General features: G+C 40.5%; 1 long non-coding RNA gene across 1 annotated transcript in view; it reads right to left on the bottom strand.

Moving 5' to 3' along the window:
* LOC309796429 overlaps positions 1-19127 on the bottom strand; it is a 65126-nt gene that overhangs the window by 5870 nt on the left and 40129 nt on the right. The window contains exon 2 of the long non-coding RNA XR_014292455.1: positions 16439-16563. This is a non-coding gene — a long non-coding RNA (uncharacterized lncRNA). The remainder of the gene's footprint in view (positions 1-16438; positions 16564-19127) is intronic.

The following is a 19127-nucleotide window of genomic DNA, read 5'->3' as shown; positions in this document are numbered from 1 at the left end:
ACACACGACACATAACTATCTTTAGACTATGCATTCTGCCAGTAGATAATGGAAAGACAGAATGATGCAGTGGGATGTGTATTCATCTGTGTTACTTGCACACTGTGAGGCTTTAAGCAACATGTTTGCCCCCTTTGGGATTTTCTTCCTCATCCGAAAATAAAAAGAGGTCCTGCACCAGAATATTTGAGAGTGGCAAATTCTTCAGCCTCCCTACAGTGTTCAGACAGGGGGTATAAGTGAGTGTTCTGAGGGCAAGAGGCAAGGCCACAGGAGGTGACGGAGCTTGGGCTGCACTGGGAATTTCACACCATCAGTGTCAAACCTGCAAGACATCTCCTATCGAGACATTTTTGATTCATATAATGGACTTTATATACGCCCAAATAGCAAGCGTAAGGTACATAAGAGGGAAGACCTGGGCGTGCACTTCTCGAGAAAGCATTCAACAGACCTTACTTCTGCTAACATTGCTACTGTTCATGTCATGGTAGCTTTAGCTGTTCCAGACAATTGGTTGCAGATAACGCTATCTGTTGTAGAGAATTTAAGCAGAGAAGGATCTATGGGGGCATACAGATGGCTCATAGTCTTTGGAAGGGATGCAAAAGTAGACCCAAAGATATATTTCCAAGAGAATCTCCTAGAACCACAGTGAAGAACTGTCTTGATAAAGGAGCAGCTATATGGTTCTATCACTAAGCGATTGCCAAGAGCCATCCTCATGAACCGTGCGGCCACTGTAGTCAACAGAAAACCATGTTGGCACCCGAACCACAGGAGAGGCTAGACGTGGGTTTTCCTTGTATTGTTTGCTTGTTATAATCTGTGGTGCAAAGTCAGAATTTACCAGAGGATATATAAACTGAAGAGATGATGCTTCAAAGATTTTAAGACACGTAGGTATTAATATTGCTAACAATTCATCACTCGTGGCCGTTAACTTGAAGGTTGTAGACTGAAAGATGAACAATGGGTGTATTTTTCCTTTGGGAACTTTCGAAGAGAAATGACTGGCATGATCATGAACGATGTTTCTTATTTACATGTTTCTTGGATAAATTACATATCCCAGGGAAGTTTGTGGACTTGGCTTTTGGTATGTGCCCTTGAGAGAAAACCTCTAGATTGATAGCTAAAATCTTAATTGCTGCTCAGGCAATTAACCTATCCCCTGAAACTTAAAGGCCTTTCCAAGACGGAATTTAAGAATTTAAGTTGTTTGCATTATGAGCATAAATAAACTTAATAGGGGTGACCAAAGCTCTCCTATTGCAAAGACAGACAAGAGATGAGAAGAAAAAGAAGGAGGAAGTGGAGGAACGGGAAGAAGCAGTTTTTGTATTTAGGGAAAATATAGAGGTGAATGTTTAAAAGAAAACAGTTAACATTGATTTTTTAATTTTTTAATTTTATTTATTTTTTTATACAGCAGGTTCTTATTAGTCATCCATTTTATACACATCAGTGTATCCATATCAATCCCAATCGCCCAATTGATCACACCACCATCCCCACCCCCCGGCCGCTTTCCCCCGGTGTCCATACGTTTCTTCTCTACATCTGTGTCTCAATTTCTGCCCTGCAAACCGGTTCATCTGTACCATTTTTCTAGGTTCCACATACATGCGTTAATATACGATATTTGTTTTTCTCTTTCTGACTTGCTTCACTCTGTATGACAGTCTCTAGATCCGTCCACATCTCTAAAAATGACCCAATTTCGTTCCTTTTTATGGCTGAGTAATATTCCATTGTACACATGTACCACATCTTCTTTATCCATTCGTCTGTCGATGGGCATTTAGGTTGCTTCCACGACCTGGCTATTGTAAATAGTGCTGCAGTGAACATGGGGGTGCATGTGTCGTTTTGCATTATGGTTTTCTCAGGGTATATGCCCAGTAGTGGGATTGCTGGGTCATATGGTAGTTCTATTTTTAGTTTTTTAAGGAACCTCCATACTGTTCTCCATAGTGGCTGTACCAATTTACATTCCCACCAACAGTGCAAGAGGGTTCCCTTTTCTCCACACCCTCTCCAGCATTTGTTGTTTGTAGATTTTCTGATGATGCCCATTCTAACTTGTGTGAGGTGATACCTCATTGCATTTTGATTTGCGTTCCTCTAATAATTAGTGATATTGAGCAGCTTTTCATGTGCTTCTTGGCCATCTGTATGTCTTCTTTGGAGAAATGTCTATTTAGGTCTTCTGCCCATTTTTGGATAGGGTAGTTTGTTTTTTTTAATATTGAGCTGCATGAGCTGTTTATATATTTTGGAGATTAATCCTTTGTCCATTGATTCGCTTGCAAATATTTTCTCCCATACTGAGAGTTGTCTTTCCATCTTGTTTATGGTTTCCTTTGCTGTAAAAGCTTTGAAGTTTCATTAGGTCCCATTTGTTTATTTTTGTTTTTATTTCCATTACTCTAGGAGGTGGATCAAAAAAGATCTTGCTGGATTTATGTCAAAGAGTGTTCTTCCTATGTTTTCCTATAAGAATTTTATAGTGTCCGGTCTTACATGTAGGTCTCTAATCCATTTTGACTTTATTTTTCTGTATGGAGTTAGGGAGTGTTCTAATTTCATTCTTTTACATGTAGCTGTCCAGTTTTCCCAACACCACTTATTGAAAAGGCTATCTTTTCTCCATTGTATATTCTTGTCTCCTTTGTCATAGATTAGGTGACCATAGGTGCGTGGGTTTACCTCTGGGCTTTCTATCCTGTACCACTGATGTATAATTCTGGTTTTGTGCTGTGTATCACCTTTTTATAACCATATTACAATTGCAAGTTTCTGTTTCCCACTTAGAGAAGTTCCTTTAGCATTTGTTGTAGAGCTGGTTTGGTGGTGCTGAATTCTCTTAGCTTTTGCTTTTGTGTAAAGCTTTTGATTTCTCCATCGAATCTGAATGAGATCCTTGCCGGGTAGAGTAATCTTGGTTGTAAGTTCTTCCCTTTCATCACTTTAAGTGTATCATGCCACTCCCTTATGGCTTGTAGAGTTTCTGCTGAGAAATCAGCTGTTAACCTTATGGGAGTTCCCTTGTATGTTATTTGTCGTTTTTCCCTTGCTGCTTTCAATAATTTTTCTTTGTCTTTAATTTTTGCCTATTTGATTACTATGTGTCTCGGCATGTTTCTCCTCGGGTTTATCCTGTATGGGACTCTCTGCACTTCCTGGACTTGGGTGGCTATTTCCTTTTCCATGTTAGGAAAGTTTTCGACTATAATCTCTTCAAATATTTTCTCGGGTCCTTTCTCTCTCTCTTCTCCTTCTGGGACCCCTATAATGTGAATGTTGTTGTGTTTAATGTTGTCCCAGAGGTCTCTTAGGCTGTCTTCATTACTTTTCATTCTTTTTTCTTTATTCTGTTCTGCAGCAGTGAATTCCACCATTCTGTCTTCCAGGTCACTTATCTGTTCTTCTGCCTCAGTTATTCTGCTATTGATTCTTTCTAGTGTAGTTTTCATTTCAGTTATTGTATTGTTCATCTCTGTTTGTTTGTTCTTTAATTCTTCTAGGTCTTTGTTAAACATTTCTTGCATCTTCTCGATCTTTGCCTCCATTGTTTTTCCGAGATCCTGGATCATCTTCGCTATCATTATTCTGAATTCTTTTTCTGCCTATCTCCACTTCATTTAGTTGTTTTTCTGGGGTTTTATCTTGTTCCTTCCTCTGCTACATAGCCCTCTGCCTTTTCATCTTGTCTATCTTTCTGTGAATGTGGTTTATGTTCCACAGGCTGCAGGATTGTAGTTCTTCTTCAGTTAATATTGGTTATATAATGTATTTTTCCCCAATTTCATGCAGGCAAATCCCTTACTTTCATATACATATAAAGGATGCATTTAGTAGAAATCAAAGAAGATCTTCTATGGGCTAATCAGGTTAAGAAACCCTGAAACCTTCCCCATCTGCCCTAGGGTACTGTGGCTATACGGTGGATGAAACTTTTGTTCTGATCAGGGTTTCTCAGCCTCGGCAATACTGATTAGTCTCCAGCACTCCATAGCCCTCTGCATTCATGTATATCACATGCCTGAAAACTGGAGGCACCTGAGTTTGTGATCCTTAAATGTTCCAAGACTTCTCTCTCTTTTTCAAAGCAGAGTATATCTCAGGCTGTATTTCTTTGCGGTGCTTGCAGGGTGGGGAGTATCCTGTGCCTGGTACCATGGGTAGCAGCATCCCTGGCCTCCATCCACTAGATGTCAGTAGCCCCCAGCTCCTCCCCCAACAAGGTGTAACAACCAGAAACGTCTCCGTGTATGGCCAAATGTCCCCAGGGGGCAAAACTGCCCTCCTGCATTTAAGAATCTCTTCTCTAGATGTGAAGTCAAAGAAAAAAAACCCTTCATCTTAGGATTACTCTGTTATATATGAAAACAGAAAAGAATGAATAGGGGTTTTTTCCTCCTTGTGTTAAAATCATTACAAAATATAAAGTTATCCCTCCAAGACCTTTCCTTCCAACTGATGAAGAAAGAATCAGATTAATCAATTGGCTTCTCTGGCTGAAGGAGACTGAGGCCATTCCTGTTTTCACTGGTTTGTTCACAGGGCCACAGATTCCCTCACAGCCGCAGAGCAGGCAAGCAGCCATAGAACGTGACCATCTGCTTACATCTAACTCACACAGTTTCCTTCTGTGACAAATTTCTCCCACATTCAACAAACGACTAATTTCATTTTTATGATTTTTTTTAGAAAGGTTGAACTCTTAAAAAAGTCAGCAGACACAGCCACAATACAGGATTACATACTTTTTTTTTTTTTTTTTCAAATGGCTGTGCCAGATTTCTCGTCAGGGAATCAAATTGCACATATCTTTAACAAGCACACAGTTAGTAAGAGCAACACGCCGTACTGTGTGTTATGAACCATAAATCACTAATGCATTTACATTTTAAATAAAATCAACAGTCATGCCAATGCTAGGTGCCTTTGATCTTGTGCAGGTATGTTTTCCTTTCCTGGCTGGAATTGAAGATCATAGGGAAAAACAACCAGATTCAGGTGGGCATGAGCAAACCAGCTTTTGAAAATAATACGTTTTGTGTGTACGTGGCATTTGGAGGGCAAGGGGGACTGTGTAGAATTTATCAGGGAAGCTTCTGTTTTCTTTTCTGAAGACGTCATTCATAGCTCTACTAAAAGAATTACTCCACACAATATAGGACACCCTGGGGATTCCATGGGCAAGTAATTAATTTCTTTCCTGTATTAGGAGGCCATTTGCAAGCTGTCTGGAAGCCAAGTGTCTGTCCTTTGAAATCATTTTTTAAAGAGTGGCTTACAGTTGTCAGTCACCATGATGTAGACCATGGGAAGTATCTATTTCATCTGAAGGACTGGCAGTGGGCGGCAGGGCAGATCAATTTCCTGCATTGCTAATAAGAAACAAACACGGCCCGTTGGCAAGGGGGCAATGGTTTTCTTGATTATTCCTAAGCCTTGCTGGGGTCTGTTCAAAGCCCACACTCCTAGGAGTCTTGGCAGTTGTTGGCTCTGATCCTCCTGATGTGTCTAATCAGACGTCGTGTAAACAGACAGTTGGCTTCTCCTACTGGTCAAACTTCAGCTTGGTTTTGCCACATACTCCATAGTTTGCCTTTGCTCAAGGAATGGGCCAGGATATCCATGGCAAAGGTGATCATCAAAGCCAGACATAACTGTATTTTGAAATTCTTACTAAATTCCAGAGCTGTCATACTTTGAAGGATTTCCTTCCATTTCCTTTGTTGAATAATGTAGCAGCTACCAAAACAATACATATGATTGGGAAGGACCAGAAAAATCCCTAAATGAAAAAATTGTAATAGCCTTTCATGGCAGGAATTATGGATTACACACCAAATCAAGTATGATTACTTTAAAACTAGATTTTTATCAAGCTTGGACTGGAAGACCTTCCCGAATTTTCTCTTTTCTTTTTTTTTTTTTTTTTTGATTTAAACAACAGAAATTTATTTTCTCACAATTCTGGAGGCTGGAAGGTCCAACCAATATCAAGTCTGTCAGGGTTTAGTTTCCAGTGGGAGCTTTCCTCCTTCGCAGATAAAGACCTTCCAGATAACGACCTTATCATCCACCCTTGAGATACTTTCTCCCAAGGCCCACCGCCTCTATCCCATGGGAACGTAGCTATTCACGTCCAAATCTAGGGCTTAGATGACACACTGAAGAAGAATATAAATTGCCCACGGTTCCCACATCTGGTCCCAAATTATTTGTAATAGGATTCATGGTTGGTTTATTTGTATTTCTTGTATTTATTCATTCTAAAACTAAGATTTCAAAAAAACACATACGTAGTGTTTTCCAAGAGTGAAGGTGAGTTTTCCCTTGGACCTACTATCCTTGGGAAGGTACTGGTAACATAATTGTCTTTGCAGAGTTACAGGGATGGGAGAGCTGCTGGTATGTGGAGTTCCCAGCTTGGTCCTCCATATCTGGTAGGTTTTCATCTACATTCATTCTGCGGGACTTGTCGACCTCACCATCATGCTTTCTGACCTTCCACACAGATGGGTGCATGGAAATGGCCGCCAGGTCCCTTCCTGGGTTGCCTGTTCCACGCGACACCTCCCCCACCCCAGATACGGTGCGATCCTTGCACCATCCAACACTTAGCAGTGATTACTGACCATCAGGTATCATTCTGGCCCCTCACGTGGGTAACTCAGGCAATGCCCACAGCATCCCTATGAGGAAGAAACCTGAGTTCTTCCAAAGAAGGAAATTAAGACACGGAGACACAGTGAGTTGCAAATACTTGCTGTATATAATAATGTCCGTAAGTGGTGGAAGCAGCGTTAGAAGTACAGACACCTTATGCACAAGACTCACACACTCAGTTCGTACCCATGGACACCACCCTATTATCCCTGTACACCCCACGCATCGTTCACTTAACTTGACGTCCGTGGCTGGATTTGCCCGTTGATTCACAAGTGTCTACTGAGTATGGAACGGATGTGAGATTCTATGCAAGATCCAGAGCAAATCAGACAGACACAGACCTGGCTCCACAGAGCTAGAAGCCGACTGTGTCAATGCTATTTTTCTTCACCTTACACATTTTATTGGGAAGCTGAAAGGCGTCCTATCTAAAGCCACAGGCGACATTGCATTGGAAGTGGTGAGCCTGGCTTTTAGGCTGTCAGATCTCTCTATGGTCTCCCCTGCTCTGGACGATTCTACTCTTGAACCTATTCCGAGCCACTGTTTCTGCTTTCACCTCTCTCCTTTCCCAGACACTCTTCCATCCTTATCACAGAGAAGCCTAGATGGCCCAGGGCACATTCCTCCAGCTGCCAAAAAGTGCCTAGGTGGCTACAGAAATTGTTGCCAATGGTTGCCAAAAAGAATTGGATAAAGACAGATAAATACGTGCTAGTAGCCAAGAGAACAGAGTGCCCTAGACTAATGGGCTCTTTTCCTACCTGGATTCTCTCACCCTGCAAGTACACCCTAGACCCCTCTCGTCAGAGCATTCTTTTCTAAGGTGAATCATTCGCTCACATTTATCATCACCTACCCTGAGGAAGGCACCACGACATTCACCAGGAATTCTAGGGCTGATGTCATAACTACATGGAGTAAAAACCCGTTATTACAGAATGTAAACCACAGGCTATTTCTGTTGACCTACTTCAGTCTCAAGAAGGGGTTCCGTCATTTTCGTTCCTTCCGCACATTTATATCAATAGGTGGCTTGTGTTTATCTACTGGTGTGTTGCTTTTCAGACATCAGTGGTCATGGTTTATCAACCTGGTTTCTTAAGAGAATGCCTTGGTCTTGGATGGAAATTGCCATTAGGAGATGGAAACGCCCAAGGTAAGCCAGGGTCTTTGTAGACACTCTGCCTATCCTATGAGGTGAATGTTGCAGTTGGAGGTGGTGGAAGAAGAGAAGGGAAAGGTAAGCGTAAATGAGGGAGCATTTATAGGTCCCCCCTATAAGCCAGATGCTGTGCTAGGAGTTTGGAATACCACTAGATAGAGTTCCTGCCTTGAAAAGCAGGGTCAGTTCTTCTCTTGAATCTAGTACCTACAATTGATCCACTTTGCTGTAAAACAGAGATCCAAGGGTATCTCTTTGTCTCAGTATTTAAGAAGTTGGTGAAAACTATCTTAAGGTCAGATCACTCAAAAATAGCATCTACAGGGACTTCCCTGGTGGTCCATCGGTTAAGACTCTGTGCTCCCAATGCAGGGGGCCTGGGTTCAATCCCTCATCAGGGAACTAGAGCCCACATGCCGCAACTAAAGATCCTGTATGCGGCAACGAAGATCCCATGCTGTAACTAAGACCCGGCCCAGCCAAATAAATAAATAAATATTTTTAAAAAAATAGTATCTCCAATGAATTTGAGGTTGTAACTTTGTGTAACCATATGAATGCTTTTTTAAAAGGCATCATATCGGAAGACTATGTTCATATGATAAGGTAATTATTGCTATTCATGCCATGTCTACAGTTGCATAGAAGTCAATGATTAGTTCTAACATGTAGGGCATATTTACGATGGGCTAGGTTCTTTACATTGGTCAGTTATCTCATCCTGAGAATAATTCTCTAGTGTAGGTATTATTATTCTCAACAGTTTACAGATGACAAAACTGAACTGACCAAGATGTGAAATAAATCACTCAGCTTGTGAGTGACAGACCAGGGCCTGACACAGGCCTGTGTGTCTACATTCACTCCTTTCATAAATTATTAAATCAGAACATGCACAGCAATTTATGGTTCTGCTACTTAGGCACTGGCCTGCTGTTTTAGGTCCTGGAGTTAACCAGGTATTCGGCCACAAACGAGTGACAATAATGAAAATTTAACACGTCAACCTATGCACCCCACATCATTTATGTCTGTCCATATACTGTCAGTCAACAGAGTGCAATAAAAAATAAAATATAGACAATATTTCAGAAAACCTTTAAGTCCTGAAACAAGCAAAAACCCAGAACCCTACACTAAAAATTCAGGGCACATCCCATAAAATACTTGTAAAAAGAATCAAATTCCACTTGCAAATCGGGGTCCTGATTTCTATCAGCCCCCCATCCACATACCTTGCAACGTCCAAGAAAATGTCTCTCAGAGATGGAATGTAATGTTTTCCCTAATTAAGGTAATTCTTAAAAAAAAAAAAAAAAAGTTTGTGCTTTCAGACAACTATTCTTTGTGTGTAAATGTGTAGAGTTCAGAGTTCTGAATATGTACACGACAGTATTGGTTTTATTTATGCACATCAGTCTGTAATTGCCAGCACCATACAACTCAGCCCGTAATTGTTGCTCCTATTTATTGGGCATGAGTATGCGTTCTGGTTCCAGAGAGAGTTACAGCAGCTGGTGGGCACTGCCCACGCTTCATATTTCTTTCTGTATCTCTCCAGTACTGAGCAAGTTGGAGGTACTCTATTATCGTGGGTGGGGGAGCACTTGGGCTAGTTTGGAGGCACAGAAAGAACCAGTTATCTTCAAAAAGGGGCATAAGAACAGTACAAGCAATCTGAATAGCGGTCCAGAAATAGACTCTTAAGAGCCTCAGTTCAATGCACAACCATTTCCATAGTTGCCCTTGCTTATTGGTGGTTCAATCCCAACCAAAGTCAAGTTTCCCTGACCAGAAAAGACCTCACTAAGTGCATTAAAGGATTCTGGCTAGCATCCCAGAGGAGCTGAGTTCACAGCCATGGTCTACACCTCCTTGCTTTATGGACCAAGTTCTCTGTTCTTTGACCCCTCTCCCCAAATCCACCCCTGTCTTGCCCACAATTAAAAACACTGATATAGTTGTGTCCCTCTCCCACTGAAGAGCTTTTAGTAACTTCTCATTTCCTCTAGGATAAAGATAGGAATCTGTAACACTTCTGTCCCCATCCTCCCCTCAGGTGCTGCCCCAGGGTCTTTGCACATGAAGCTCCCTCTGCCTGGAAGGACTGTCCAACCATCCTCTCCCAAATAGACTAAAAGTTTCCAGAGGGCAGCAAGCACTCTGTTCTTTTCTCACCTTTGTAATCTTGGCCATGGGACCTGGCCTGAGGTACATGCACATACATGTACACAGGTGCGTGCAAACGTGTACCTGCTCAAGCACGCACACACATACTGATGGTGACTCAGAGTATATATACTTTTCCTATCATGTTTATCACCAAGAACAGTGTCTGGCCCATAGTGTTTGATATACGTATGCGGAATGAATAAAGAGTAGCTGCCACTAATACAGTTATTTTTATTATCAGAGTAAATGCTTGGAAGATTGTTATTGGATGAGTTTGATCGGGGGTCCTCTAAGACCCTGAATGGCCTCTCTTATCTATCATTCCACAGTCAAGTAGGCCCTGTTATCTTTTGCCCCCTTTGGTCCTACTAATTGTAAGACATCTTGCAAGGGCAAATTGAATATTTCAGAACTGCAATTCCAAATCTTCTAGTAGACATGTAAACAATGTGAAAGATTTCCTTGCCAAAATGGGTCACCCAGGTGTGGCACCAATCATGCTTATCACCCTGTGTGTCACATTCAGTACAGAAGTAGCACCCAAAAGGGACAAAAAGAGGGGATGCCACCATCCCCTGAACGAGGGCCAGGAAGAGGGTGAGGAAAGTGAGGCACACACATGCCTTGGGCCTACAATTTAAGGAGCACATAAAATACAGTCATTGAGATAAATATTTTAATTCAATATTTTTTTCAAAATAAGAATTAATGCAAAACATCCATGATGAATAGAACACTGAAATTTGAAATAAAGACAATATCAGTATTACTGATTTTCCTTTTTGACTTAAGCTCCATGGCTAGGCACTGCACGTGACCCATCCTGTCTTTATTTACAGTTTTGACGTTTGATTCTTTATGGATGTTTTACATCCATTTTCATTTTTAAAATGCGTTAAATATTTGTCTCGATTATAAAGTTAAGTTGTGCGTGAGAGGGGCGGAGTCAAGATGGTGGTGTGGGAAGACACAGAGTTAGCATCTCCCCACAACTGGGGCATCTGGCAGCTGCTGGTGGGGGACTCTGACCCCCAAGGAGACGGGAGGAACCCTAAAGTGAACCGGTAGAACGTAGGGGGACTGAGAGGGAAGGAGAAGTGGAGGCCAGATAGGATCAGCACCCCTGAGGCCGGGGAGATCAGAAAAGACAGGTGGAAGGGACTCTCCAGGGAGAGCAGGAGAGGCGGGGAGGGTGATCCCCTGGCCCACTCGGGCCAGGGAGGCTGCTGAGCTCCCAGGTTGCTTCTCCCCATCCAAAGCCCCATCCAGGCCGCCTGGTTCCTGGGGGCATAGGAGGGAGGCTGGGGAGATCAGGAGAGGCAGGCGGGAAGGGCCCTCCAGAAGGAGCAGGAGAGGAGCAGAAGGCGTTTGCCCCACCTACTCGGGCACTGGGAGCCTGCTGAGCCCCAGGCCGGTCCCTTGTCCTCCAAGGACCCCTCTCCCCCCTGCCGCACTGGTCCTGGGGGCATAGGACGGAGGCCGGCGAGATCAATACAAGTTGGAAAAGAAGAAGTAAAACTGTCACTATTTGCCGATGACATGATACTCTACATAGAAAACCCTAAAGATGCCACCAGAAAACTACTAACGCTCATCAATGAATTTGGTAAGGTTGCAGGATACAAAATTAATGCACAGAAATCTCTGGCATTCCTACACACCAACAGTGAAAAATCGGAAAGAGAAATTAAGGAAACACTCCCATTTACCATTGCAACAAAAAGAATAAATTGCCTAGGAATACCTGCCTAAGGAGGTGAAAGATTTGTACTCAGAAAACTATAAAACACTGATGAAAGAAATCAAAAATGACATACACAGATGGAGAAATATACCATGTTCTTGGACTGGAAGAATCCATATTGTGAAAATGACTATACTACCCAAAACAATCTACAGATTCAATGCAATCCCTATCAAACTACCAATGGCATTCTTCACAGAATTAGAACAAAAAATCTTACAATTTGTACAGAGACACAGAAGACCCCGAATAGCCAAAGCAATCTTGAGAAAGAAAAATGGAGGCGGAGGAATCAGACTCCCTGACTTCAGACTATACTACAAAGCTGTAGTCATCAAAACAGTATGGTACTGGCACAAAAACAGATGCATAGATCAACAGAACAGGAGCCCAGAGATAAACCCACACATGTATGGTCGCCTTAACTTTGATAAAGGAGGCAAGAACATGCAATGGAGAAAAGAGAGCCTCTTCAATAAGTGGTGCTGGGAAAACTGGACAGCTACATGTAAAAGAATGAAATTAGAACACTCCTTAATACCATACACAAAATTAAACTCAAAATGGATTAAAGACCTAAATGTAAGGCCAGACACTATAAAACTCTTAGAGGAAAACACAGGCAGAACACTCTAGGACATAAATCACAGCAAGATCTTTTTTGACCCACGTCCTAGAGTAATGGAAATAAAAACAAAAATAAACAAATGGGACTTAATTAAATGTAAAAGCTTTTGCTCAGCAAAGGAAACCATAAACAAGATGAAAAGACAACCCTCAGAATGGGAAAAAATATTTGCAAATGAAGCAACAGACAAAGGATTAATCTCCAAAATTTACAAGCAGCTCATGCAGCTCAATATCAAAAACACAACAACGCAACCCAAAAATGGGCAGAAGACCTAAATAGACATTTCACCAAAGAAGACATACAGATGGCCAAGGGACACATGAAAAGCTACTCAACATCACTGATTATTAGAGAAATGCAAATCAAAACTACAATGAGGTATCACCTCATGCCAGTCAGAATGGCCATTATTAAAAAAGCCAAGAAACAATAAATGCTGCAGTGGGTGTGGAGAAAAGGGAACCCTCTTGCACTGTTGTTGGGAATGTAAATTGATACAGCCACTACGGAGAACAGTATGGAGGTTCCTTAAAAAACTAAAAATAGAATTACCATACGACCCAGCAATCCCACTACTGGGCATATACCCTGAGAAAACCATAATTCAAAAGGAGACATGCACCCCAATGTTCATTGTAGCTCTATTTACAATAGCCAGGACATGGAAACAACCTGTGTCCATCGACAGATGAATGGATGAAGAAGATGTGGCACATATATACAATGGAATATTACTCAGCCATAAAAAGAAACAAAATTGAGTTATTTGTAGTGAGGTGTATGGACCTAGAGTCTGTCATACAGAGGGAAGTAAGTCAGAAAGAGAAAAACAAATACCATACGCTAACACATATATATGGAATCTAAAAAAAAAAAACAAAGGTTCTGATGAACCTAGGGGCAGGACAGGAATAAAGATGTAGGTGTAGAGAATGGACTTGAGGACAAGGGGAGGGGGAAGGGTAAGCTGGGACAAAGTGAGAGAGTGGTATGGACATATATACACTACCAAATGTAAAACCGATAGCTAGTGGGAAGCAGCCACATGGCACAGGGAGATCAGCTCGGTGCTTTGCAACGAGCTAAAGGGATGGGATAGGGAGGATGGGAGGGAGACACAAGAGGGAGAGGATATGGGGACATGTGTATGCATATGGCTGATTCGTTTTGTTGTGCAACGAAACTAACACGGTACTGTGAAGCAATTATACTCCAATAAAGACCTATTAAAAAATTTTTTTTTGCATAAGACACAAATGCTCTATAAATAAGCACTTACGTCCTTTACTTCACCCTAACCCAGCCCTGTTCCCAACCCACCCAACAGCCTGTCACAAGCTCTAGCAATCCCTCTAAAAATTTCCAGCACATTTAGAAAGAAATTCAACATGCCAAGAAAATACTCTTCTTTTGTTTTTAAAGAAAATACTTTAACATGAAACATATATCACAGTGTTTGTCAATGATGTATTTTTCCCCCAAAGAATTCTGGAGTTTAAATCAAAATTAACTAAATTAAAATCTGTGCAAGAGGGAGGGGATATGTGGATATATGTATACATGTAGCTGATTCACTTTGTTATACAGCAGAACCTAACACACCATTGTAAAGCAATCACACTCCATAAAGATGTTAAAAAAAAAAGGTTATAATCCTACCAAAAAAGAAGTCTGAATAAGTATTTTTACAAGGATCTGCTTTGAATAACCGATTACAGTAGAACTCAGAAAAGCAGGCTTTATGCCCGAGGTCTGCTGAGGAAGTGGTTTAGACACCTAGATGGGAGAAATTCTCATCTGAGAGTAATGCACGTGAAGAAGCAGAATTCTGTCTTCTGGTTACCTATTTTAATGCTTGATAATCTTCAAATGTAGGGCAACCACAGCTTACCAGCAATCTCAGGTTGCACCGGTTTTTGTTAACATTGAAAATGTTGAGATTTTGCAAACTGTCTAACCTAAAGCTGACCAAGACGAACATTGCTGAACAGCTTCTAATGTGTCCTTGATTTCATGTTTTCTTTGCTTCCATATACGTATAAATGGATCTCTCCTGATGTCACTAAAAACCAGCTCCTCTTATGAACATGGTCATGCTTATTAACTCCTTTCTAAATCTTACAATGTTTATCCTCTTTAGGGCATAATTACTGTTTCATATGGGTGTGCTCTGATGCTCCAGTTTTCAAGCACTTTGTGAATTAAAAGGATTAAGTGCTTATACAGCCAATTTATCCCCGTTTTAAAATAAAGTGTTGGGCTTCCCTGGTGGCGCAGTGGTTGGGGGTCCGCCTGCCGGTGCGGGGGACGCGGGTTCGTGCCCCGGTCCAAGGGGATCCCACGTGCCGCGGAGAGGCTGGACTCGTGAGCCATGGCCACTGAGCCTGCGCGTCCCGAGCCTGTGCTCCGCGGCAGGAGAGGCCACAGCAGTGGGAGGCCCGCATACCCCCAAAAAAATAAATAAATAAATAAAATAAAGTGTTTAAGTGTTTGCTGTAATATTAGTATATGATCTTTAAATGTTGCTGTTTATTTTTAAATTGAGAAACCAGAATGCAGAATTAAAAACCATGAATTACAATACTTCTGTTCTCTCTCAGCCCGGTCAATGCACAAATCATTCTCTTAGGAATTGAACTGGAGTTTAAAAATCCACTCTGTGTGAGAATTTCACAGATTTTTAACAGAAGGTAAAAGTGAATTTTTTTCCTTCTTGGCAGTTGAAAGGAATATAAAACAACAGACTGACTTTCTGGCCATGATTCTCAGGATGAGAAAAAACAGAGTCACATATTGTAGATGAGAAGGAAAAAGAAAAGCCAAATCTCATGAGTCATGTGTAATATTCAAATGCTAAAGTATTGAGACTTCATCTCTGGAAAATATATAGTAAGCGAAAGTTGTACATTTGATGTTCATCAACCTCTTTTCTTCTCCTAGCCCAGTAAACCCTTTATGTGGAATATCCCATAACTTCTATGTGTTTTAATAAGGTATCTCCCCATGTTTTATTTGGTTAAATAGGATGAATATTCTGAGCTGACTCGGAAGAGTAGCTCCAGGCTAGAGTTTTACGTCTGGGCTGTAGAACCCTGTTTGGTTGCATCTTACACTTCCTTGCAATGATAGATATTCTGTGCATATTTAGAAATACACATTCACGCTTGCATTGAAATTAGTACCAGAGAAGTTATCTGATTTGCTTCTCAGTGGGCGCTTGTTGGTCAGGCTTTCTCCTTGCTAAGCCTCTGTCTTGCTTTATTCTAGTGTATAACTCTCTGCCCCATGGTCAGCTCTTTGTGCACTAGGACCTACCCTGCATGCATTTATTTACACATCTCTGGATCCATGACAAACCACACTGCAAATAATGACCATTATAGGGTTTAAGTGCTTATAGAGCCAACTTATCCTGGCTTTAAAATAAAGTGTTAAAGTGTTTACTGTAATCTTACTATACGGCCTTTAAACGTTGCTATTTACTTTTAAATTGAGAAACACAGAATGCTAAATTAAAAACCATTTTAATGGTTTTGCGCCCATTTGATAGTTTCTCTGGGCTAGGAGTATGGTGGTTGGTGATAACCAATCTTGTTCAATCCCATCCCATGGCTTCTGACATTACTAAACGTCGCCCCTTCTTATTCATATGGTCATGACTACAGTTCACATTAACTCTTTCTCTACATCTTACAATGTTTACAGTCTTTAGGGCTTAACACACATGCCATGTGAGGGTAACGGCTAACAGCCCACAGCACGGGGCAGGTTTATCAGCAGAACACACTTCATGGGGGTACTCCAGGCAACAGCTTCCCCGATGATGACATTACCTAAACGTATATACCTTTACGAGGACTCATTGAGTCTCGTAGGTCACTGAGAATGGCCCCTTGGTATCTAGGTGTCCTCAGCTATTTCCAAGCTAATGCTGTCCTTCCCAGCAAGTGCCCTACTGCCTGGACTGAGCTTCTAGGGACCTATAGTCTCGGGTGGAAAATAAGGACAATCTGGGAGAAAAACAGAAGCTTCCTACCTTTTCTGCTTTCCAATCTGTTTTGGACTCAGCCAGGGAGGGATGGATGATTCTCAGTGCACAGATGAAAGACACACACTTTGTCCTTAGGGTCTAGGGCCCCTGTCTTCTGTCCCCGTAAGTTCCTACAAGGACAAACAATAGAAAACACATTCCCATAGAGAACACAGGAAAGATTCCAATCCCACTGTCCTTGTTTCTTTTTGTATTTCCTTATTTTTTCCCAATATCTCCTTGTGGTTTTTATTTTCTTGTTTTGAGCAATACTGCTAGTTGCATACAAGTTCAGAATTTTTAATCTTTTCCTGGTGGATAAACTGTCTTCGTGTGTGTGTGTGTTATGCATTATTCTTCTTTGCCTCTATTAATATTTGCCTTAAAATCTCTTTTCAATTTTTTTTTAACTGAAGTATAGTTGATTTACAATGTTGTGCTAATTTCTGCCGTACAGCAAACTGATTCAGTTATACATATATATACATTCTTTTTTATATTCTTTTACATTATGGTTTATCCCAAGAGACTAGATATAGCACCCTGTGCTCTACAATAGGATCTTATTGTTTATCCATTCTATATCTAATAGTTTGCATCTGCTAATCCCTAGCTCCCAATCCATCCCTCTTCCTCCCCCCAAAATCTCTTTTCTGAGAGTAATAATGATCATCTAAAATATCATTTTCCATCATTTCAGCTTTATATTCTAATTTTTCAGATATATATCTCATGCACACACACACACAAAGCATGTATGTACATTTTAAATTCCATTAGAATAATCTATACTTTTGTATTAGATAGGGCGGCTTATTTATTAATATAGTCACAATAGTCAATAAAACTCCACTTTCATAGTTGTTTTTTTTTTAATTAAATGAATTGGGTGTGGGATGAGCATGTTACTCAGGGCTTAAATATGTTTCAGACAAGTGTGAGTAGCCTGTAATCCAGGCTTCAGAAAAGGGTCAACAACTATCTCACTGCTGACTGTGGTTTTCCCTCACCGGGTAGTGGTAACCACTCCAGATTAAATAACAGTAGTGGAAGTTCTGGGTCTAGTGATTGGCTGGGTCAATAATTGATTCCAGGAATGATGGAATTGATTGATGCTTATGTGATAAGTTCAGTTTGGTATGATTCGGGCCAGGAGAATATTAGAACCTATGCATAATTTCCTGTTATCTTACCATCCCCAAATATTCTCCATAAAAACTTATGTCCTAAAAATGTTATGTATTTATGTTTTGATAAATTATCCTTAATAAAAATGCAATGAAAGCTCAATCAGAAGTGTTAACACGTGAGTCACTATCGTTTTAGGAATTAGGAAAAGGTAATTTTCAGTTTAGATACATATGTGAAGATAGAAGAGGACTGATATAACTAATACATTTTCAAAAATATCTATCACGTTGAGGTTAAAATTCTCTGGCAAGGATGAAATATAAATATTAATTTAAGCAGTTAAGAATAATAATGTAAAACATCCTACTGTTATAGCAGAGTTTGGTCATATACTTTTAAGTGGAAAATACAGTTGATTCTTGAACAATATGAGGGTTAGGGGGGCCCACCCCCAAACGGTTGAAAATGTATAAAAATCCATATATATATATCTCATATATAACAGTCCATATCTGGTTTCACATCCATGGATTCAACCAACAATGGATTCTGTAAAACTGTAGCATGTATTTATTGAAAATAATCCATGTATAAGTGAACGCTGGCAGTTCAAATCCATGTCGTTCAAGGGTCAACTGTAGTTGTCAAATCACCATGATACAAAGATAAAATTGGATACATTTATAAGAGCAATGTAAGAGTTTTAATGTGTCAGATGTATACACAACTGAAAACTATATTATTTTCAAATATTTAAATTCATAATGAAGGACTTTAAATTCTAATTAAAAAGTATCATGCTGAAGAATGAAATAATATTGCAGACTAATATCAGCTGTCAATATTGACGCTTAAATACTAAACAAAATATTATCAAAAAGAATCTAACACAACATTGAAAAGATGCCACGACCAAGTGGGATTCATTCAAAGAATGCAAGCAAGGACCCAACATATTTCCACGGCTATTCAAAATTATGCTGGAGATGTTTGCTAATGCAAAGAGACAAAATAAAAAAAAAACTAGAGGCATAAGGATTAGAAAAACAAATAAATCCCAATTGTTTTGCAGATGATACCTGGAAATTTTAGAAAATCAATGATATAACTAATCCAAACAATAAAATAATTGAATAAATTAGCTATAAAAATTAACATTAAAAAGTCATTCTTGGGCCTCCCTGGTGGCGCAGTGGTTGAAAGTCCGCCTGCCGATGCAGGGGATACGGGTTCGTGCCCCGGTCTGGGAGGATCCCATATGCCGCGGAGCGGCTGGGCCCGTGAGCCATGGCCGCTGGGCCTGCGCATCCGGAGCCTGTGCTCCGCAACGGGGGAGGCCACAACAGTGAGAGGCCCGCATACCGCAAAAAAAAAAAAAAAAAAAAAAAAAAAAAGTCATTCTTACATGCCCAAAGTAGTTAATATTAGAGAAAACTCTGTGTACAAAAACACCTAAGAAGTTAATATGTCTAGGAATCAACTTAAAAAGAAATGTACCAAAAGGAATCTATAATAGAAAATTGCAAAAGCCTCCTGAAAGAAAAAAAAAAGTGGTTTGAACACA

This window comes from Mesoplodon mirus (genome assembly GCF_964341445.2).
Source record: "Mesoplodon mirus genome assembly, chromosome: X".
Taxonomy (NCBI): Eukaryota; Metazoa; Chordata; class Mammalia; order Artiodactyla; family Ziphiidae; genus Mesoplodon; species Mesoplodon mirus.
Note: the sequence above shows the minus strand (reverse complement) of the source record. Positions and strands in the feature narration are given on the sequence as shown.